General features: G+C 42.1%; 1 protein-coding gene across 1 annotated transcript in view; it reads left to right on the forward strand.

Moving 5' to 3' along the window:
- The window catches only part of SEMA5B (semaphorin 5B), a 623,924-nt gene that overhangs the window by 214,136 nt on the left and 386,882 nt on the right, over positions 1 to 22,906 (forward strand). Inside the window, exons 3-4 of the mRNA XM_032227708.1 lie at positions 4,816 to 4,879; positions 5,993 to 6,097. The gene's annotated coding sequence lies outside the window, so the exon portion shown is untranslated. The remainder of the gene's footprint in view (positions 1 to 4,815; positions 4,880 to 5,992; positions 6,098 to 22,906) is intronic.

A 22,906-nucleotide genomic window follows, 5' to 3' on the forward strand; every position in this document is an offset into this window, starting at 1 on the left:
GCAAGGGCTGAACACCACCCTAAAGTACGAAATTGTCAGTTGTTCAAGATAAACAGATTCTACAAGTATGACTGGAATTCTATTTTATTACTATAGGCTAAGTACCAGACTCTTAGAAGACTGTCAGCAGTATCCCTCCTGCTTATATCCAAGAGAGTTTAAGGCACAGACAATTTAAATTTCTTTATAATGCTCTTTTCCTGTTCTGGGCTTAGGTCTTCTCTTTCTAACTGCTATTGGCAGTTTTTCCAAGGTCACTTCTGTGGTTCTCTACCAAAATGAAGTATGAAACGAGAAACATATGCATACTAAGAAAAATACTTTAAATGTAACCCATATAGTAATGCATTTACAGATTTCCTCTCCTTATATATTCTGTCCCCATAATGGGCATCAAAATAGACATATTCAGATAGTCCTTGACTAATGACTTTAATTGAGCCCAAAACTATGGTCATAAGTTGTGGTTGTTAATTAGGTCTCCATGTGCCTGATATTATGGATAGTCCTTGACTTATGACCAAAACTTCCATTACTAGCAAGAGAGTTAAGCGAATTTTACCTAATTTTATTACCGTTCTTGTCGTTAATGAATCACTGCAACTGTTTACTTAGTAACATGAAGGTTAAGTGAATCTGGCTTCCCCATTAACTTTGTCTGTCAGTAGGTTGCAAAATGGGACAACTCGCTGTGGCCAACTCACTGTGGGACAACTCAACAATTCAATTTAAGTATTTAAACTAATTAAAAATTAATTTACTTTCTGTCATTCACATTTCATTTTGTCCCTCCTTTTGCATCTTTTGTTTAGTGATTCCATTCTACCCTTTCTTTGATATTAGTGTAACTCTTGTGCCGTGGCAAGTTATTCTGTGGCGAGTTGTCCCATAGGAAGTTGGCTGTGGTAAGTTGGCCATGGCAAGTTGATCATGCCGAGTTGGCTGCACTGAGTTATCCTGCAACATTCATGGTGAAGATTCTTTCTATAAATTCTGCAATAGCCATTGTAGTATGTTGTTATGTATTAAAATTATTTTATTACAGTACTTTGACTGGAAGGATGCTTTATCTTCAATTTGGCTACCTCATTGGTCATCTAACTTCTCAAAGTCTTGGAAACAGAACCTTTCAAGTTAACTATAACACATCACAAAAAGAGGAAATTATTAAATAGGTTTCATTTTAACTGAAGGAGAATTCAGTTCTAACTTTTGTTCTGACTCTATTCATTTTAGCCCCTAATATATGTACCTCATTGATTTATGACCATTTGCTCAGTGATCATTCAACGTTACAACATGGCACTTTCAATGGGTCCTTGTAGCTCTGGCTGTGACAGGTTCCCCATGATCATGTGACTGCCATCTGGGAATTTAGCATCTGGTTCCAGATGATATAGAGAGTCCTGGTCATACAACTGCAATTTCTGACAGCTTCTCCAAGCAACGTCAGTGGGGAAGCCAGTAGAAAGGTGGAAGTTGTGGTCGCATGAGGTCCTCACTTAATAAACTGCCTGATTCTCATTTAATAATGGCAACAGGGACATCCAGAAATGCCGTCACTAAATGACATGGTCACATGACATTGTACTACACGACCATATTGCTTAACAATGACAGTTCCACGTTCAGTGGCTGATGATTACCTGTATGCAGAAATCAGAGCAGCCGTCTGCTTGGAAAAGATTAATCAGGATTTTAATCCTTTCCTCCGTAATAACTGGTTGTTGACTTTTACTTTTCTCATCGCAGCATTGTATTTTTGCGATTCTGATTATGTGTGTTGAGGATTATATACTGTAGTGCATTTTATATTGTGTTGACAACAATAATGCATGAGTAGAATAATTTACTTTGTTCACATTAGGAAGGGTAGGGTAGGCGTAATATGCACTATTTTCCTGGCTATTTTTGTATTTTAAATCTTCAATAATGACGCATCTGAGTTCCCACATGTTTTAATCTTTATTAAAGATGTGTTCAAACACTTTGCCAGAATCTTTTAAAAGCAAAGAGTGAAGTATTGTATATAAGGCATTCAAATGGATATGCATTTCTTGATCCGGTACTTCCTGCAGCTGGGTGTAGTGCTTAATCGCTGTACCAACAGTGTTATATTTTTTTCATGAAAGGGCAAATTAAAGAGCCTCGTGATCTGGCTAAGCATTTGAACAGCTGATTTCTGTTTATGCGAGGTTCTAAAGAAAATCCTTGAGACTTCAGGGACATAAGAATTTCACCGGGTACAGCTTTCCTCAGCCCTGCATGACCTGTTGAAATTTGCTCTTTATTCAGTCATTAAGCATACTGAATATTTCCCTTTCATGAAGTTGTAGAAGAAATGTATAAATGGATTTGGAATGTCCTGAGATTAAGAGTGGGTCACAAGCTTGCAAGTGGTTATTTTAAAAGCAGGTCTTGAGACTGGAAAGGTTGAAAGTAATTTGCTCTATGATTTATTACTATCAGGTACTTAACCTGGAGCTCTCCTTTACAACAATGGGAAAAGCTTAATGTAGTAGAGAAATAAGTGATCTTTTGGGGAGCTGAGCAGTGGGCAAAATTCTGCTTGTTATCCAACATGAACTTTCTATTTGTGTGCACGTGTAAGTCAAAATGTTGAGGTAGGTCAGTAAATCTGGCTCCAGAATAGCAGGAACAACAGCTCCATGAGAAAATGATGTACTTACTTCCATTTTATTTCATTTATTCTAACATTTATATTGCTGCCCAGATTGTACCAAATTCTGGGTGATTCACAGCCCAGACTTTTGATAGTGGTTGCTTTAAAAAAAAAATCACATTCTATCTCTGAGAACACATGGCTGCATTTATACACAACTTGTGAGGCTGTAAGAGAATGGGTGCTTGAACCTGGGACTCCAGCACTTAGCTGTTATATAATGTTGACTTTTGCCTTGGGGCCCACTCAAGCTAATTTTAGAGTCATGATTTTTTTTACATTCAGTTTTATCCTTTAGACATTAATTTGTGCCATCTCTTCAATCTGTCATTTCGTTTAAAGATGGTGATCTTTGTGACAAAGCAGTGGAAAGAGTTGTTTTGAGCACTTCAGAGAAGACAGAGGAGCAGAGAAATGACCCACACTTTCACTAATGCTCTGCCAGTTTGGGTGCTTCAGAATCAAATATCACTAGCACTTAGACTTATATACCACTTCATAGTGCTTTACAGGTCTTTCTCTAAGCAGTTTACAGCAGTTCACTAGCACTTAGACTTATATACCACTTCATAGTGCTTTACAGGTCTTTCTCTAAGCAGTTTACAGAATCAGCATATTTGCCCCCAACAATCTGGGTCCTCATTTTACCCACCTCAGAAGGATGAAAGGCTGAGTCAACCTTGAGCCTGGTAAGATTTGAACTGCCAAATTGCAGGCAGCTCCCAGTCAGCAGAAGTAGCCTGCAGTACTGCACTCCACTGCACCACTGTGGCTCATCAAATCCCATTGATAGACTTCTTCTACCATAGACTGTTTATTTTTATACATCTATCTAACTGGAAAGTGTTAACATTTGAAAGTTTCTTAATATAAACATTGATGTGTGGGTAGAAAAATAGCACATTGGGGATTTAAATGGATGAAAACATTTCCTTCTATCGTACATATTTTCTATGGGAGAGGAAGCTTTGGATATGGAATAGCATTCGGATGAATTCCACCTCATCCTAGTTATTTAAGCATAGTAATACTTGGGAAAAAATGAAATGGCAAGATTTCTTGCACTGCAAGACAGGCTATATTTGTTTCTTTAGTGGTCATTAGAGAGTTTCAGATTTTTCTCAGATTTGTTTATTTCTTAAAAAGTATTTGCCAAGTGCTTTGAATCATGTTGAGAACACAACGAACTTCAGAATGAGCTGGGTTTGATTGAGTTGGATTGAATACAAAGGTCACATATGTTTCTATTTCCTGAGTGGAGGAAGATAGCTCTCTAAGAATTTAGTGGCTGGGAATGAATGTGCATGTTAACTAACTCCTATGTTTCTTGCAGAGCAACTCACAATATATAATTGCCATTTGGTATGCATTAAATAATGTGCTTGCTGTATGTTAGAGTAGCAGGCTCCCAAATGAATGGAGCTGGTTTCTAGGGAATTGTTTTCCACAAACCACTTGCTTTAATAAGCCTGAATTTATCTTGTCCTTCTTTGACGTGAACAACCTTTTGGGGGTTAATGATTGTGCTTAACATCTTTGGAAAGGGTGCAGTGGGTATGTGATGATACAAAGTGGGTGGGATTATGACATCTGTTTGAGTAGGGGCTAGGTGTCTTTTTTTTCCTTCTGGGGTTTAGGTTACTTAAAAGATGTTAAGTCTTTTTTAAAGGCTGGTGTGTCTGTGTGTTGTGGTGTGTTTCTTGCCTTTTCTGAGGAACCATGCTTTCAGGTTTGAGGAATTGTGACCATAGGGCGATGAGAAGAAGACAGCTCCCCAGCCTCCCCAAAAAAAGATTCCGTTCTCAGCCCTAGTTAAATGTTCAGTTAGTAAAGCCATCTGTCAAGGGAAAGGAAAGACTCTTCCATCTGAGTAATTGAAAAATTCAGAGTTTCCTGGTAATATAAAGCTATCAAATCCATCAAAGGTAGATTCTACAGGCAGGTAGTGTCATTTGGCACTGGACTGTGTCTGAATCTTCATAATGGTGGTGATTTAAAAAAATGTTGAATAGAGAAGATTCTGAGTTTATGTTTAGGATTAAATATTGGTGAAATCAAGATCCAGTTCTGCTGATATTGGATATATTGATTAATTCCCAGCACACACTTCATAGTGGTTGCTTTTCTTGCAGGCGGTAGCAAGATTACAACAATAGACCATGGACTTCAACACGAGACACTGGTGATGCAGCGGCAGTGAGTATTTTCACACCAGCTTTTCATTTTTTTTAAAAAAATTAAAACCTGTGATAACACCCTTTTTAGCCTCTTGTCTTTCACCTCCTTTGACTTCACCTGAATCCAGATGGCACTTTTCCCACAGGTTATTTGGTACAGTAGTATGACGTTTCTAACAACATTTTCAGGGGGCGAGGAGGAGAAAAGGCTAGTTTGAGCTGAAATTACAGATGTATTTTTAGTGTCTATGATCACCCAGGACACAGCAAAAATCAGCTGCAGTTGCAAAGACAGATTACAAAAAATAAGAACTGAGTTTGTGCTGGTTGTAATGCTAACATTCCTTAAAGACATAGTGGCTCATTAACATGGCCATACTGTAAGTCAGAACATTGAAACTGCAACAGTGATAAAGTTAGATTTATCTTACAGGAGCAACATATCAATTAATTTTAAAAAAAATGTGGCCTTTTTGGGGGGCCACAAGCACATGATATTACTGTTGTCCAAAGAGACACAGCTGGGAATAGGTGGAAAGTCCTACAGTATTTTCCTAGGACTAACAGGTACTTTGGATAGCTTTTGATTATAAGCACATTCATAAACAAAAGGGTCTAATCTCTGGTTGAAGACTTTCTTTAAGAGGTTATAGTAATTTTTCTTTCTTTCTTTACTCTTCCATCTCTTCCTCCCCCTTGGCTTTTGTAAATCAGTCTGTGAGAAATTTAGTTAGAACCTCTTGGTGACTGAAGGTCTACTAAGTTTGCTCTTGCTTCATGTCATTTCTGCCAATCCCAGCAATCTGCCAATTGTTATTACTTTTGGCAAACCTTTCAGCTATGAGCCATCTGCCACTTTTCCAGAGGTTCTGCTTACTTGCATCCTTTCTCCAAGTGCATTTGGGACTTGGATTGGACTTGATGACTGGATGACATCTGCTGTTAGTTTAATTCAGACCGCTGTGGCTGCTTGGATCTGCTGCAGGTCTCGCAGCTGATCTCAGTCACCAGATGCCTGCTGTGTTTGCCTTTTCTGCCAGTTAAGCTGCTTCTTAGACGCTCTAAATATTGGTCTTGTCTTATCGGTCTTGTCTCCAACTTGTCAAACCACCAGTGCTTCCTCCATTCCTAGGTTTGAGACTTCTGATCAGGTTATTTGCCTGGGCCCGTTGTGCAGATCTAAGTGTGATCACTTTGAACAGCTGGAAATTGTACACTAGTACTTGTGGCAGACTCGGTAAGTATTTTATGGAAGACGGGGAAGGGCTTGGTTATCCTGCTCCTGACTTTATTACATCAGCACAAGGATGGGACTGGAGCCTTTTTTGGGTGTTTGTAAGTTGGGCTACTCTAAGGTGACCAGACGTCCCGCTTTTGGCGGGACACACCCGCTTTCCAACGCACTTTCCCGCGTCCCGCCCGCCTTTTTAAAAGGCACGCTTTTTTTGGCGCTGGCAACTCCCGCCCATCAGCTGCTAGCTTGCTGGGCTGGCTCATCGTTCTGTTCTCTATCAGATGAGCCAGCCCAGCAAGCTAGCAGCTGATGGGCGGGAGCTGCGAGCGCCAAAAAAAGCGTGCTTTTAGTAAGGTGACCAGACGTCCCGCTTTTGGCGGGACACACCCGCTTTCCAACGCACTTTCCCGCGTCCCGCCCGCCTTTTTAAAAGGCACGCTTTTTTTGGCGCTGGCAACTCCCGCCCATCAGCTGCTAGCTTGCTGGGCTGGCTCATCGTTCTGTTCTCTATCAGATGAGCCAGCCCAGCAAGCTAGCAGCTGATGGGCGGGAGCTGCGAGCGCCAAAAAAAGCGTGCTTTTAGCCTTTTACCTACTACCTACAAATTTAAGCCAGCCCAGCCTCCCGCTCACTGATTGGATTGGCCTGGACTCCAGCCAATCAGTGAGCTGGCTGGGATGGGAAATTTTCAGCACGCTTGCGCGAGTTTCCATTTCCTTTCTACAAAAGACGAAAGAGGTTGCAGCTGCGCTGACTGGTGAGTAATCTAATTCTAATCGAATTTTCCGCTCGCTGCGGCAGGAGGAGAGGGTGGGGGCAGCTGCAGCCACCCGCGGCCGGTTCAGGGGCTCCTGCCGCCCGGCAGAAGCCCCTGAACCGCGTGCGGGCGGCTGCCCCCTCCTCCTCCCTGTCCTCCTGCGGCCGCGAGGAGTAGTCCGTTCGTGCAGAAATTGATTGCCCGCCCCGGCTGAGTGAATTGGGATCGCCTGCGGCCGTGAGGAGTCCTCGCGGCCGCAGGCGATCCCAATTGAATTCACTCAGCCAGGGTGGGCAATTTCTGCACGAACGGAGTATTCCTCGTGGCCGCAGGCGATCCCAATTCACTCAGCCGGGGCGGGCAATTCGTGCAGAAATTGCCCGCCCTGGCTGAGTGAATTGGGATCGCCTGCGGCCGCGAGGAATACTCTGTTTGTGCAGGAGTCCTCGCGGCCGCAGGCGATCCCAATTGAATTCACTCTGTGCGGGCGGCTCGGCTGCCCCCTCCTCCTCCCTGTCCTCCTGCGGCCGCGAGGAGTAGTCCGTTCGTGCAGAAATTGCCCGCCCCGGCTGAGTGAATTGGGATCGCCTGCGGCCGCGAGGAGTCCATTTGTGCAGGGGTCCTCGCGGCCGCAGGCGATCCCAATTAAATTCACTCTGTGCGGGCGGCAGGCGCTGCACCCACGAGGAGCTGCCTCTTCGTGAATGGGATCGCCGCCTCCGAGAGCATGGGCGCAGTGGCTGCCGCCCGCACAGAACGTGGTGTGGGGGTCCCGCCGCCCGGAAAGTTATGGAAAGTTATCTGCGGGCGGCGTCCGTTCGTGATAGGGATCGATCGCCGGGGCAGCCTCTCGCTTCCGGAACTTCCTCTCTCACTTCAAATCAATTTCTGCACGAACGGACTACTCCTCGCGGCCGCAGGAGGAGAGGGTGGGGGCAGCTGCAGCCGCCCGCGGCCAGTTCAGGGGCTCCTGCCGCCCGGCAGAAGCCCCTGAACCGCGGGCGGGCGGCTGCCCCCTCCTCCTCCCTGTTCTCCTGCGGCCGCGAGGAGTAGTCCGTTCGTGCAGAAATTGCCCGCCCCGGCTGAGTGAATTGGGATCGCCTGCGGCCGCGAGGAGTCCATTTGTGTAGGGGTCCTCGCGGCCGCAGGCGATCCCAATTAAATTCACTCTGTGCGGGCGGCAGGCGCTGCGCCCACGAGGAGCTGCCTCTTCGTGAATGGGATCGCCGCCTCCGAGAGCATGGGCGCAGCGGCTGCCGCCAGCACAGAACGTCGTGCGGGGGTCCCGCCGCCCGGAAAGTTATGGAAAGTTATCTGCGGGCGGCGTCCGTTCGTGATAGGGATGTTTCGCTGAATGGCGGCTGAGGGGCACGCTAAAGTGCCAGCATGAGTTTGAAGGGCTGGCTTGCCGCTTGCCTTCCACTTCGGCCCGCGCGGAAGGCAATCCAGCCCTTTCAAAGTCATGCCGGCAGTTTAGAACTCGCCCGCAATTCAGCGAAAGATGTTTCGCTGAATGGCAGCTGAGGGGCACGCTAAAGTGCCAGCATGAGTTTGAAGGGCTGGCTTGCCGCTTGCCTTCCACTTCGGCCCGCGCGGAAGGCAATCCAGCCCTTTCAAAGTCATGCCGGCAGTTTAGAACTCGCCCGCAATTCAGCAAAAGATGTTTCGCTGAATGGCAGCTGAGGGGCACGCTAAAGTGCCAGCATGAGTTTGAAGGGCTGGCTTGCCACTTGCCTTCCACTTCGGCCCGCGCGGAAGGCAATCCAGCCCTTTCAAAGTCATGCCGGCAGTTTAGAACTCGCCCGCAATTCAGTGAAAGATGTTTCGCTGAATGGCAGCTGAGGGGCACGCTAAAGTGCCAGCATGAGTTTGAAGAGCTGGCTTGCCGCTTGCCTTCCACTTCGGCCCGCGCGGAAGGCAATCCAGCCCTTTCAAAGTCATGCCGGCAGTTTAGAACTCGCCCGCAATTCAGCGAAAGATGTTTCGCTGAATGGCAGCTGAGGGGCACGCTAAAGTGCCAGCATGAGTTTGAAGGGCTGGCTTGCCACTTGCCTTCCACTTCGGCCCGCGCGGAAGGCAATCCAGCCCTTTCAAAGTCATGCCGGCAGTTTAGAACTTGCCCGTCATTCAGCGAAACATGACTTTGAAGTGCTGGCTTGCTTGCCGCGTTTCCCCGGAGCGCTCGGACTCCTTCTCTGGGCAGAGTTGGAGCCTATCCTCCACCTCCTCCCAACGGAGGGGCGCCCTAAAAAAAAAAAAAAGGAGCCAAGCCGTTCCAAAGATGTGAAGGGAAGCAACCAGATCGCAGCGAGGAGAAGGAGGAGGAAGTAAATACAAGTATAATAAATACAAGTATTTATTATACTTGTATTTATTATACTGTGGATTTGGTCTGCATCAACCTGCCGCCTCCCCTCACCAGGCAAATCGCGGTGAAAACTCTGGGTGAGTCTCCGCGGAGAGCTTGGCGGGCAGCTGGCTGGACTTCTAAGAGGGGGGGGGAGGAGCGGCAGCTCCTTGAAATGGAAAAAGGCTTGCTTCCCCCTCCCCAATGAGACGCCTTCCACGATAATAGGAGAGGAGAGCTAAGAGAACAGGGCGGGGGTTGGGAGAAGGCATGGGGCCGGGCTTGGATTTGCCATTTGAGAGAGAGAGAGAGAGAGGAAGGGGGAGAACACGAGTGTGTGTATCCCTCCTTCCTTCAGCCCAACACTCTAGCCCGGCTTGGCTCCCGCTTCGTCTGTCCTGCCTCTTCGCTTCTCTGTTCGATTGTTGAAAGTGGGAGCCAAACCTGGTCATTCCTTCCAAGAGGCAAGTTTCCGTTCTCTTAGCTACGTTCTGCCTTGTGATTGCTGTCTCCAGGCTCTCCTCTCCTATTATCATGGAAGGTGTCTCATTTGGGGGAGGGGGGGCAGGCCTTTCTCCATTCAACAGATCCAATATACAGAGTTTTATTTTTTGGCCCTAAAAATATTGTCACTGAGGATGACAGAAATTTCTTCATCATTGCTATTGGCTTCAAGTAGCAAATAATTAAACATGGTTTTTAGTGTACTTAGTTAGCTATCTGCTTTTTAACATTACATGGTATCAGTTTCAAGAATGCATGCAATCCTGAAAATTTGTAACAAACTTGTTGAAGGGCCTATGAAATATTTTCTAGTTTAGTGTAGAATAAGTATTCTTAATAAAAGAAAAAGTCATTTTTATTTAATCAATTGCATTCCTGTTTATAATGGCATTAATTAACTAAACTGGAAATAAATCTATGTTTTGCTAGAGTTTTAAAATTAAAAAACCTTACATTTTGTTGCTATTATTTTAATCAGAGTTTTGCCAAGTGAAATTATATAATGGTTCCTCATGTCTCTGTAATTTTCTAAATCTCATCCAGAAGTACCACAGAATCTGGCATTTTCAGCAGAATGATGCTGATGCTAATAAAACATCCTGATTTTTGGTGAAAGGATGGAAAGAGGAAGGAAGGAGGAAGAGAGATCTAAAGAGCAGAAAGACAGAAGGCAGATAGGCAAGAGGAAGGAAGGAAGGAGAAAGAATGGAAAGGAAGGAAGGCTAGAAGGAAGAAAGAGGGAGGGAGGGAGGGAGGGAGGGAGGGAAGGAAGGTGAAAGGAGGAAGGAAGGAAGGGTACTTCCACTTGTAGGCCTGGGACTGAATGCAGGAGGAGTCTCTCCATAGGATCAGCTGCTCCTCTGATCATGGTCTATGAAAATGTTACTGCCTGCCTGATGCAAATTTAGACAGATGGTGCTTTGGGCTGCCCCTCAAATCCCCCCTTTACTCCTCCCCCTGTAGAATTCAGCCCCCTGAGTTTTGCCTTTGAGGGGCATGTGTGGTTATGGCGGATGGCAGAGTCAGCTGGAGGTTGAGAGGGGATTGGGGCTTTTGTCCGCCTGTGGAGTTCTCCCCATGGACAGGATGGGATGTTGGCATGAAAGGGATCCGGGCACAATCTCACCTGTTCCAAGTAAAGTTGCCTTTTGCAATTGGCTACCGGTAATCCTCGACTTACGACCAGGATTGATCCCCCAATTTCTGTTGCTAAGGGAGACGTTTGTTAAATGATTTTTGCCTCATTTTGCGACCTTTTATTGCCACGTTAAGTGAACCATGGTGGTTGTTAAGTCAGGAACATGGCTGTTTAGTGACCAAAATTACAATGGCATTGAAAAAAGTGACTGATGACCATTTTTCACACTTAGCGACCATTTTCACACTTAGCGACCGTTGTGGCATCCTCATGGTTACGCAATCAAAATGTTGATGTTTGGCAACAGATTCGTATTTCTGATGATAGTTTGAAATGGTGACAGTATAAATTATTGCTGGTGTAATACTTAACAATGGTTTTTAAGGATTTCTTTTATTTATAGAATACCTTTTTTATTATTATGGGGGGATTTTTACTTTTAAATTGTTTATAAAATGTATTTACTACAAGAAATGTTCCTTTTTGCAAATGTGATCTTTGCAAATCTTTGTGATGCAATATGTTCAGACCAGGTTTATGTGTCTCAAAGTGGCTGCTATTCTATGGGCAGGCCAGGTTGGTGCAAGGCAGCTTTGCTAGATTTGGTGTGTTTCACCCTCATTGAATTTTATATCGTATAAAGAATGGAAGGAGGAAGGAAGAGAAAAAAGGAGGAAGGGAGTGAGTGAGGAAAGAAGAGGATGGAAGGAGGGAGGAAGGAAGGAAGAGAGGGAAAGAGCAGAAGACAGATAAGGTGAAGGTAGATCAGCAAGAGGAATGAAGGAAGAAGTGAGGAGTCTCGAGGAGGGGGAAAACATTTAGTGACCAAAGTTACAATGGCATTGAAAAAAGTGACTGATGACCATTTTTCACACTTAGCGACCGTTGCGACCATTTTTCACACTTAGCGACCATTGCGACCATTTTTCACACTTAGCGACCGTTGCAGCATCCCCCCCCCCCCGGTCAAGGATGTCCCTCTTTTCCAATCTGAAAATCTGATGTCAATCTTGGAGAAAATGTTTTTGGAGGAAAGTTGATCATGGCTCAGCTGTGTTGATTTAGGAGTCCAGTGTTTTGGGGAGAACATTTCCAGTCTTTTATGGGATATGAAATCTCTGATGTTGTGATTTCATCCTGTAATTCTTTTGTAGTCTCAGGCACCACAAGGCTGTCTGAGGTGGTTAAACTGGAGGGTCCACAACTTGGGGCAGATCTGTCACATTTTGAGGGGGAGGCCCCTTGTCAAGCCACATAGATGTTCGAGAGTTTAATTACAGGTAGCCCTCACTTAATAACTGCCCTATGTAATGACCACTTGAAGTTACAATAGTTTTGAAAAAGTAAGTGTACGATTGGTTATTGCATTTACGACTTTTACAGTATCCATGCAGTCATGTGATCAATATATGGACATTTCACCAGTGGCAGGAACATACAACTGTTGCGACCTGCAGTTATGTAATTGTGTTCTTCACAACAAGCAGAGTTAATGGAGAAGACGGCAGTAAAATTGCAAGTTGTAGTCACATGAGGTCTCACTTAATCCCCTTGAGTGACTCACTTAACAGTAAAATGAAAAGTGATGACACAAACCAAATCCAAACCTCTGTTTTGTTTAATGATGAGTTGCTGATCTCAATTTTGGCCACTAAATGGGGACTATCTGTATTTCTAAGAATCTGCTTGCTGATGGAAATTTGAATAATGGCTCTGCTTCATCCATAGCTCCACCTTGAGCTCTCCTGGTTTGTCTGTCTCTTTCCTTCATCTCACTGTTGGTCGTTTCAAATAATATCTATTCTGTAATTGATCAGGTATTAGTGAGTACAAAATAATATCTTGATCTCTCAGGATTGTTGGGGGCAAAAGCCAGTAGCTGTTTGTAGTCCTCTATCATGCCCCGATGTGCTGTGCATTTCCTTTGGGGAAAACACACAATTTTGGGGGCGAAAGTGGACTGATTTGGCTGCTATTTGTAGTCACTTTGACAAAATGGCTTGCCATGGGGGAAGGTTAATGGCCACTACAAGGCAAACTGTAGACTGGAATCCCCAAGAATGTAGATTTGGCCTTTGACTAAGGAGAAGAAATCAGTGAAAAGTTAGGGAAATAGCAACTTGATCCTGAGAAAAATGGAAAAATCCATGGTGCCGTGATTTTGCTTCACATAAAATGGGGTAGAGGGAAACAAGTCATTCACAATTCTGTTGTTACACTCAGAAAAGTAAACAGCATTTTCCAGGGTGCTGCTCAGGAGAGTCCAAGCAAGGGTTAAATGCAGCCAAACTGCCCAGAGCTGAATTGAAACTTTAAGCCACACCTCTGGTGCTGATGAGCCCCAGATTTTCAATTCAGCTAGCCCAGTTCAGACGGGCTTTAAGTTTCTCTTTATTTAGTTTATTAGCTTGGACTCTCTTGAGCATTTACTGTGAGTATTTTCAGTTTAGGGGTGATCAGGCTGAGTGAGTGTAATTAGATTTCTTTAATTCGTTTCTAACTCGGTCTTTGGTTCTCCGGCGTCCTGCTTAACTCCCAGGCGCTGCGGGGAACGCAGGGAGCTGCTGGGGCAGTTAAGACCCTCGCTGGGGAGGGGGAAAGCCCCGCTGAGGCTCCTGCGGTTGCCGTCTGTGCCTTTAGTGGCCGGTGTGCAGGTGCGGTGCCTCAGAGCTCCGGATGGTTTGGTGGCTACTTTTAAAGTAATTAGAGCTCCTAGTCATCATTTTGGGAGCTATTTGCAGTTTTGGTTTCTGATTTCAACCTCGTGGCAGCTGCCTGCAGCCTGATTCACAGCAGGTGCCACAAGGAGCCACTCTTTGTCTGGCCTGGGTGGCAATTAGGTGTATCCTTTTCACCTGAGCGGCAAGGATTGGGGCCGCTGGTCACAAGCCTCATTCCTGCAGCACTGGGAGCTGTTAACACTCATACTTTATTCCACCTGCTGGATATTGCTGCTACGACCCCCCCACGTCTCTCCAGAGCGTCTGTTGGTTTGCAGGGCTTTTGCAAGGTGGTGAGTGGAGGTAGCCCCTGATTATATTTGGCCCACAGTTTAATAATGGCTGAGCAGGCTCCCGAGGATTCCACCCAGGCAGGGGGTTCCTCCAGGGTTTTCTCCAAGCAGGCTGGCGTGGCTGCCAGGGAGGCCATCAGGGGCTCCAAACCATATTCCTGGCCAGCCCCTAAGCAGGGAACAGGGCCAGATAAGGATGCATTGCTTCGCCAAAAGGCCCTTGAAAAGAAATTCTCCAAGACCCAGCACCAAACGCAGTCCTCCCAATCGGTGTCTCCTGAGGAGCCCACCATGGAGGTTCCTCCAGCCCAGCCAAGGCCTGTTTCAGACAGCGAGAATAAAGGCCAGGAGTTTTCCCCCACAGCTTCTATGTCTAGGGCAGTATCTCCAGGGGCCTCTATGGTGGATCAAGCTGATCTTTTCGCTTACCCTTCGGATCTTGAAGAAGGCCCTGCCCCGGGCCCCTTGGCCCCTCGGCTTCTCCTCCACGTCCCTTGCATTCCCCCCACTCCTCTTCAGGTTCTGAGGCTTCGGACTGGGAGGAGGGGGATGACATTCTGCCTGTTCAGGAGGCTGAATTCTCTGGGGAGGAAGGTGCAGCAGTTCAAAAGCCCTCTTCTTCGGGACTATTTAACATTGCAAATTTCAAAACCATTTTGGACAAGGCCAAGCTGGTCACCCGTATGGGGTCCACTCCACCTGTTCAAGCTCCTGCTGAACTGGATGATTTGTCTGGGGATTTGTTTGAGGAACTGGTCTCGGTTCAGGAGATCATTCCTATTCCCAAGATGTTTCTTAATTTGGTTCAGAAACAATGGGCTCAGCCTGCTACCATGGCTACCCCGTCTAGTAATGGTAAGAGGCTGTATACTGTGGATGCCAGCCTTGAGGATTTACCTAAGCTACCACCTATCGATCCTCCGGTTGCGGCCCTCACCTCAACCTCTGTGCTTCCGCCTGATCTGTTGGAGGGCCTTAAAGCTGAGGATAAGAAATCAGAGAATGCTTGTCAAAAGACGCACCTGGCGGCCGCATGGGCCCAGCTCTCCCTGCAGAGCCAGGGCGCTGCCGCTGCCTTGCTACGAGCATAACTTCTTCTCCGGCTTCCAAACTCCAAAACTCGGCTGCTGAGTCTTCCAGCAGTGGCCGCCCTAGGAGTGCGCTCTATGGTTGTGGGCTGGCTGCCAGACAGAGAGTCTTCTGGACAGAGAGTCTTCCAGCAGCCAGCCTACAACCATAGAGTGCACTCCTAGATAGGTAGATAGGTAGATAGGTAGATAGGTAGATAGGTAGATAGGTAGATAGGTAGATAGGTAGATAGGTAGATAGGTAGATAGGTAGATAGGTATAGGTATATAGATAGCAATTGAAGTAACTTATTTCAGTGTGCTTCCATTAATTGCTTACATTTTCTGGAGGAAGTTTGAAAAGAGATATTGGAAAGACCAATGCATACAAATTATGGACTGTTTTTGCAGTAAGGAATAATCTTTTAAGATGATTCTGTATTCCCATTAGAATAACTCACTATTTTAATGAAGATGATAACAGAACAAAAACAATAATTCCAATGAATAGTGGCTAAGATCGAGCCATGCATGATTCTCCTCTCTTCCTATGGCTTATTTTCTCTCCCAGTTTCTATTCCCCCCACAGTTGCCATCTTCTACTATCATCTCATTTTAAGGGACTCAGTGTCACTCTGTTCTTATTAATGAATCAACTTGTCTTTTTCATTTCTCAATACTCAAGAGTTCCCCACCCCCTCATACCTTATTAGAGATTTTCTTATTTTTTTAAAAAAAAGTACAGTCTTTATTTCTGAGTTCTCTTACTATATGTTGTACAATGAACTCATTCTAACTGATGCTGCTGTGGGACCTATTTCTCTTTACTACTTTTATTACTTCTCTATAAACACTGAAATTACTTAGTGTTGCCTGCACTTGAAGTTATTTTGGAGAGGAAGAAGAAGCTGTAAATGGAAGATAGTTCACAAGTTGCCTGATCTTATGGGCCCACTGTTAAAGTCCTTTGGCAAAGTTTTAATAACTTTCCTTAGCCCTATAACCACAACTTATCTGTATTAGATTTTGAAGGGCAAAGTTTGAATTGTTTAGCTTCTTGAGAATTCTGGTTCATTTCTTTTGTCTTTAATTGATGTTTATTCTTAATTTTCAGGCTATTGACAAATAATTACCTGTCTAATTTTATGTGTGTAGATGATTATATATTGAGCCCAGTTGGCCATCTGGTAAGCATTATTATGCTGCTTGTTTAATGTACTTATTGAATCTCTATTTTGTTTGGTCAGTCGGTAGCCTGTAATGAAAAACGCATTGATTTCACCTTTTTATTTCAAGAGCAATTGATGACTTTTCTCAGACACTATCAGATAATTTAATCAGCAGCTGTTGAAAACTGTTTTAATCAATGGATGGGAACATTTTCCTTGAGAGAAAGTTTATATGAGAAAATAACAGACTAGGGGGTTAATCGAAAATTTAAAAAAACACACATCATGGTTGGACCTTTTTGTGAGTAATTGGGAACCTCTGCCAACTTTTACCATTTCCCCCAAAGTAAATCAGTTGTTCAATCATTTAATAAACTATAATTATGAAGATTTCTGCAACAGTAGCAGCATCTACAGCAAATTGCAATGACACCAGAAGGGTGACTCACATACGGTGAGATCTCCATGCAAATGCTACCCTAATTTGTATCCCAACATCTGATGCAAATATGGAAGTCCTGTCATTAGTGTAATGATATCACCCTTCACGTTTTATCTTTGGCTCTCTTCCTTCCTAGGCACTTATGCTCTGCAGGTGCTCTATTTGTAGAGTGTTGGTTGTTTGAAATAAAAAATTTAGCACATTCATTCAGATTGATGGGTTTATACCTGGGAAGAGTTGGAGACTTGTGTTGTTATTCTTGTTTCATAGAAATGGAGTTTCTTCTTCTTCTGTGAATAGATGGCTGCACCTCCATATGTCAGATTCTCTAACAATAGGGAACAAGTTGAGGGATAAAGTAGTTTGCATTTATCTTAGTTTCTTCCATGAAGAAAGGCTCTTCATTGAAGATATTAAATTATTAATTCCCAGAAGCTTTCCTAATATATGAAGATTAACTCAGGATTCTAAACGTTTGAGTTGTAGAAATAAATCTACATGGTAACCGCTCATGGATGAAGAACAAGAATATTTTTTTACCTGCTTTGACTTGATTTGTTTTATTTATACACATATTGTTTATACTAATCATCAACAAATACCTTATAGTTCTTCTTTATTACAGAGAGGGTAAATGTTACTACTTACAATAGATATAGCTTGCCTAGGCTACTATTGGGACATAGTGGCTCAGTGGCTAAGACACTGATCTTGTCAATCAGAAAGGTTGGCAGTTCAGCAGTTTGAATCCCTAGTGCCACATAATGGAGTGAGTTACTTGTCCCAGCTTCTGCCAACCTAGCATTTTGAAAGCATATAAAAATGCAAGTAGAAAAATAGGACCCACCTTTGGTTGGAAAGTAACAATGTTCTGTGTGCCTTCGGCATTTAGTCATGCTGGCCACATGACCATGGAGACATCTTCGGACAGCGCTGGTTGTTTGGCTTTGAAATGGACATGAGCACTGCCCCCTACAGTCAGGAACAACTAGCACATTTGTGCGAGGGGAACCTTTACCTTAGTCTACTATTTACTAGTAAATTATGGATGAATGCAAGGAGGAACTAGCTAGAGAACATTACTTAGGTGTGTGATGTTTGGAAGTTAAGAGGGTCACGGCTTGTATGGATACCTTTTTTTTTCTCAGAATTTTCATCTCAGCAGAAATCTATTTTTGTTAGGGCACCTACAGTAGAAGATGAATTGAGATTCTGGATAATTATATGGGGGGAGGATCATTGAAATATCCTATCTTTAGGCCTTTTAAAGTTTAATTACTAGTATATGGAATCATGTCTAGAATTAGTTTGAAAATTACTACTTAACCACTTAACTGTCCTGATTTGAAACAGACAATTCTAGTTTTTTCCCCCCCAAAGAAAATCCACAGCACATCATTGTTTTAATAAAAGAAATTATAATCAGAAATCTGATAATTCTGTTGTTTGTTCTGATAACATTGTAGCTGATGTAAGTTAAAGACAATGCTCCATGCCCTCAAGAATAAGAGTTTTCCTCTAGGAGACTTTGAAGACCTGGCTGATCTCCCAGGCTTTGTTAGAAAAAATTGCTGGACCGAGGTAAGCATGTTTCCAAACAAAGCACTGGGCCACAGCCATTTATGGAATCCTTCTGAGGCCTATCAGCATTCTTAAAGATAGAAATAATGTTTTACAAAATGTCAAACTTTCATTAAAAAATAAATCAATTCAATTGTCCTTTTAATAACTATATAAAAGTGCATAACTCTGAGGAGAATCCTGAAGACAGTAACTGGGAGAAGATGATTCTGACAGTCTTGTGACCTTTCTGGCATGGCAAGCTCTATTTGTGATACATTAGCCTGCTTCCATCTTTGTAATGTAGCTCTTGAGAAGAGAAGGTTCCCTCTCTTCTGGAACTTTTGTCAGGAGCTTCTGAATGTTTGGCCACTCCTCATTCTCATTATTTAAATTCTTAGTCCAATTCAGAGGGTAACGATGGATGTGTAGATAGATTAGGAAGGGGCTGGTTGCGGACAGCTTTTTTTTTCTTTTATTGAAGTAGAACATGAATCTCAAACTTGGTAACTGTAAGAGTTGTGGACCTGCTGAGGACGTCCACAAGTCCTAAAGTTGCTGAGTTTAGAGACCCCTGAAATAGAATCTAGATCAGTGATGAAAGAACGTTTGGGCTCAAGTGAAAAATTCAGAAAATGGCTAACTTGACTCTACTGGCCCCCTTATATACGCACACACAAACACACACACACACACACACACACACACACACACACACACACACACAGTGTGGACTGTTGGAAATGGCATTGAATAGCTAAGCTGGGAAGATATACTCTTCTTTACATTATTGTCAGTTAGGGCCAGCTGAGTAATAAGAGATGTTAATGGGGAGAGTTATTATTTTAAGATTTATTTTGGAGATCTGTTAACTGAGCATCAAATATGTCATTGGGGGAGGAAAAGTACAATTGTATTTTCTCTGCCCTGAAGCACTAGTTTCTGAGGTAATTATTATAAAGCTAAAGAAAAGTTAAGAAAAGCTGAATCAGAGGCTGGGCTACCTTTAAAATTTTTGCAAGGGAGCACTTGTATGATTTAACAACAAAAAATTACTTCTAAATTAAATTCATCAAATACATTTCACTGTAAGATATTTTAACGATATATCTTAAAGTTAAGTTAAATTAGAAACCATGCAATTTCTTGCTCTGCAGAATCAAAACTTTTCTAAAGTTTATGGATTTTTCACATGTATGAAACCATTTCTAAACTTCTGCACTAAAATTTATGACTAAAGTGCATGTGAATGGATTTATCTTACACATATAATTGATAGGCAAGCTTCTGCTATGAACTACAGGATATGTTCCTCAGGAGGAAACATTTTCGGGACTAAGACTACACTGGCACAGATGATATTAAAAACACTGTGGTAAAATTTTACACAAATAATATCAATTTGTTATTTGAAGAATATATGGTGGGAAAATGGAAGCTTAGTTGGGGAAAACAGAAACATTTAATTAATTTCTATTGGCAGCCTTCCTACACCTTGAACATGTGGTTAGGACCATTAATTATAATAGTGATGTCAGGCCTGTAGCTGTTTTTTTTTTCCTTTTGGATCTTTGATCTGCCTCACTTTCTATTATTATTCTACTATGCATTTTCTATTGTGGGAAAATGGGAGGAGAGATTGTACAGAGTTAGATGCTATGTAGCCATAACAAAATTCTTTCTATAAATATACTTTTTTTATTTTCCATTTTCATAACATATAATCACATGTATACTATTACATAGCCAATGTCCTATTGTATTAAGTAGTAATTACATCAGTTCCTCTTGCCATCAACACCCAGAAAGATAAAAACCCATTATTAGCTCTTCTGCTCTCCATACACCTCTTTCTTCTACCTCTCTCCTACCTCCTTTCTTCCCTCCATCATCCTTTTCTACTCTACTTCCCCTTGCTTTCTCCTTCTCCTCTCTCTTCATTCCACTCCTCCTTATCCTCCTCATCTTCCCCCCTTACCCTCTCTCCTATCCCTCTCTTCGTATCTTTCTTCTCTCTTCTGTTTCCCACTCTTCCTCTCATTCACTTGGTGTATTTCAGCTTCTGAGCAAACTCCATTCTATGTTGATGGTATTTATGCTTCCATATCAATATACTTAACATATCTTAATTTTAAAGAAAAAATAAGAGAAGACAGTATACATGTGCAATCATATTACTTTAAAACCTAACACCCCTTGTCAAGCCTAATATACATCCCTCCCTCCCCCCAACCTCCCCCAACCTTCCCTCCCCCGACTTCCCAGAACCCATACACGGTATAAATCTTTAACAAAAACAGTCTAAAATATATTTGAAAAAAGAATAGAAAATTGATAACATCTTTACATTGAACTTAGCTCCTCCTTGCTAGGCTAACTTTAAACAATTTATATCATTCCTGATCTTAATCATAAGCTATCTGGAATTTCTTAGTCCCATATTTATTTTGTATATAATCGATCCATTTTTTCCAGTCTCGTTTATATCTCTCGTTTGAGTGGTCCTTAAGACATGCAGATATTTTAGCCATCTCGGCTAAATTTGTGACTTTCAATGTCCATTCTTGAATTGTAGGCAAATCTTCCTTCTTCCAGTATTGCGCCACCAACAATCTAGCTGCAGTTATTAAGTGCAAAATCAAATTAATATCTACAGCTGTACAATCAGTAATTATACCTAACAAAAATAACTGAGCGGTAAACTTTATCCTTTTTTAAAGAACATTTTGCATAATCCACCATATTTTTATCCAAAATGCCTTAACCTTTTTGCAAGTCCACCATATATGAAAATATGTAGCGTCGAGAGAATCACATCTCCAGCATTTGGGTTGTAAGTTCGGATACATAGAAGCCAACTTTTTAGGATCTAAATGCCATCTATAAAACATCTTATAAAAGTTTTCTCTCAAGTTTTGGGCTTGTGTAAATTTTACATTTCTTACCCAGATCCTTTCCCATGTATCCAACATTATTGGTTCTTCAATATTTTGAGCCCATTTTATCATATAGTTTTTAACTAATTCTGTTTCGGAATTCTATATTTTAATACATTAAATACATTATATCCTATATTAATACATTGTATAGTCTCTTTATATGCATTAAGCTTTGATCTCTTATTTGTTTAAATAAATTATCCTCGACTTGCATAAAACCAAATTTTTTGATCTGTTTTCCACCTGGCCTGTAGCTGTCCATCCTGGAACCATGTTTGAATTACCTTTTCCTCTTTTAATTCATCCAAGGATTTTAGTTGTAATACACCCCTTTCTAGGGTAAGAAGCTGTCTATAAGTAATTATATCCTGTTTCTGTACTATGTTCATATTTTCTATTGCATTTCTAGGAATTGCCCACATGGGTATCTTATCATTTAATTTGTATTGATATTTTTTCCAGATCCGCAGTAAAGCATTCCTTAAAATATGACTTTTAAAATTCTTGTGCACTTTTTTGTTATATAGCATGTAAGCATGCCAGCCATATACCAGATCATACCCGTCGATATTAAGTATCCTATCATTTGCTAAATTAATCCAATCACTAATTACAGATAAAGCTACTGTGTCGTAGTATAGTTTTAAATTGGGTAATTTCAAACCTCCCCTCTCACGCACATCTTGCATTATTTTTAGTTTTACTCTCGGCTTCTTCCCTGCCCATACAAATTTATTAATACCCTTCTGCCATTCTAACAGGTTCACATCTTTTTTAAGTATAGGTAGCATTTGGAAAAGAAATAAAAATTTAGGTAAAATATTCATTTTCACTGCTGCTATTCTTCCCAGCAAGGATAACTGTAACTTTTCCCATTTTGGTCTGTATACTATGCCAAAGTGGTTCATAATTATACTTATATAACTTTCCGTTTGAGGTTGAAATATGAACTCCTAAATATTTGACCTTTTTAACTATTTCGCATCCTATCATTCCTTCTAGTTCTTCCTTTTGTTTAGTATTCATATTTGTAGCTAATATTTTTGTTTTCCCTAGATTTATTTTAAATCCTGACACTTGACCATATTGATTAATCATATTCATTAAGACCATACTAGATTCCTGTGGTTGGGTTAATATTATAACCAGATCATCTGCAAAAGCACGTACTCTATATTCTTGCTGCCTAATCTTAATTCCCTTTAGGCCCTCCAAACCCCGTATTTTATTCAACAATATTTCCAAAGTTATAATAAACAGTAATGGGGACAAGGGACAACCCTGTCTTGTACCTTTTTCAATTTGAAAAGAATCTGTTAAACTTCCATTAACTATAATTTGAGCTGTTTGCTGTTGATATATTGCTTTAATTGATTGTAAGAAACATTCTCCTATTTGCATTTTTTGCGGTGTTTTCAACAGGAATTGCCAATTAACTCGATCAAAGGCTTTCTCAGCATCCAGAAATATGAACGCGGCAGGAATTTGGTTATTCTTTCCCAAATATTCTAGTGCATTAATGATTAATCTTAGGCCCTTGAATAAAACCTGTTTGATCATTATGAATCAATTGTTGAATAACCAACATTAACCAATTTGCTAGTATTTTAGTAAATATTTTATAATCTACGTTGAGTAGTGATATAGGTCTGTAGTTTTTTGGTTGGCTAATATCTTGGTCTTCTTTGGGTATCAGGGATATAAAAGCTGTCTTCCAAGATGGAGGTACCTTACCTTCCATTTGAATCTTATTAAATAATTCCTTAAGAGGTTCTACCATTTCTAATTGTAGATTTTTACAGTAAGCCGCTGTCAAGCCATCTGTACCAGGTGCCTTCCCTGCCTTTAACTGCTTAATTACCTGTAAAATTTTCCC

This window comes from Thamnophis elegans, chromosome 1 (genome assembly GCF_009769535.1).
Source record: "Thamnophis elegans isolate rThaEle1 chromosome 1, rThaEle1.pri, whole genome shotgun sequence".
Taxonomy (NCBI): domain Eukaryota; kingdom Metazoa; phylum Chordata; class Lepidosauria; order Squamata; family Colubridae; genus Thamnophis; species Thamnophis elegans.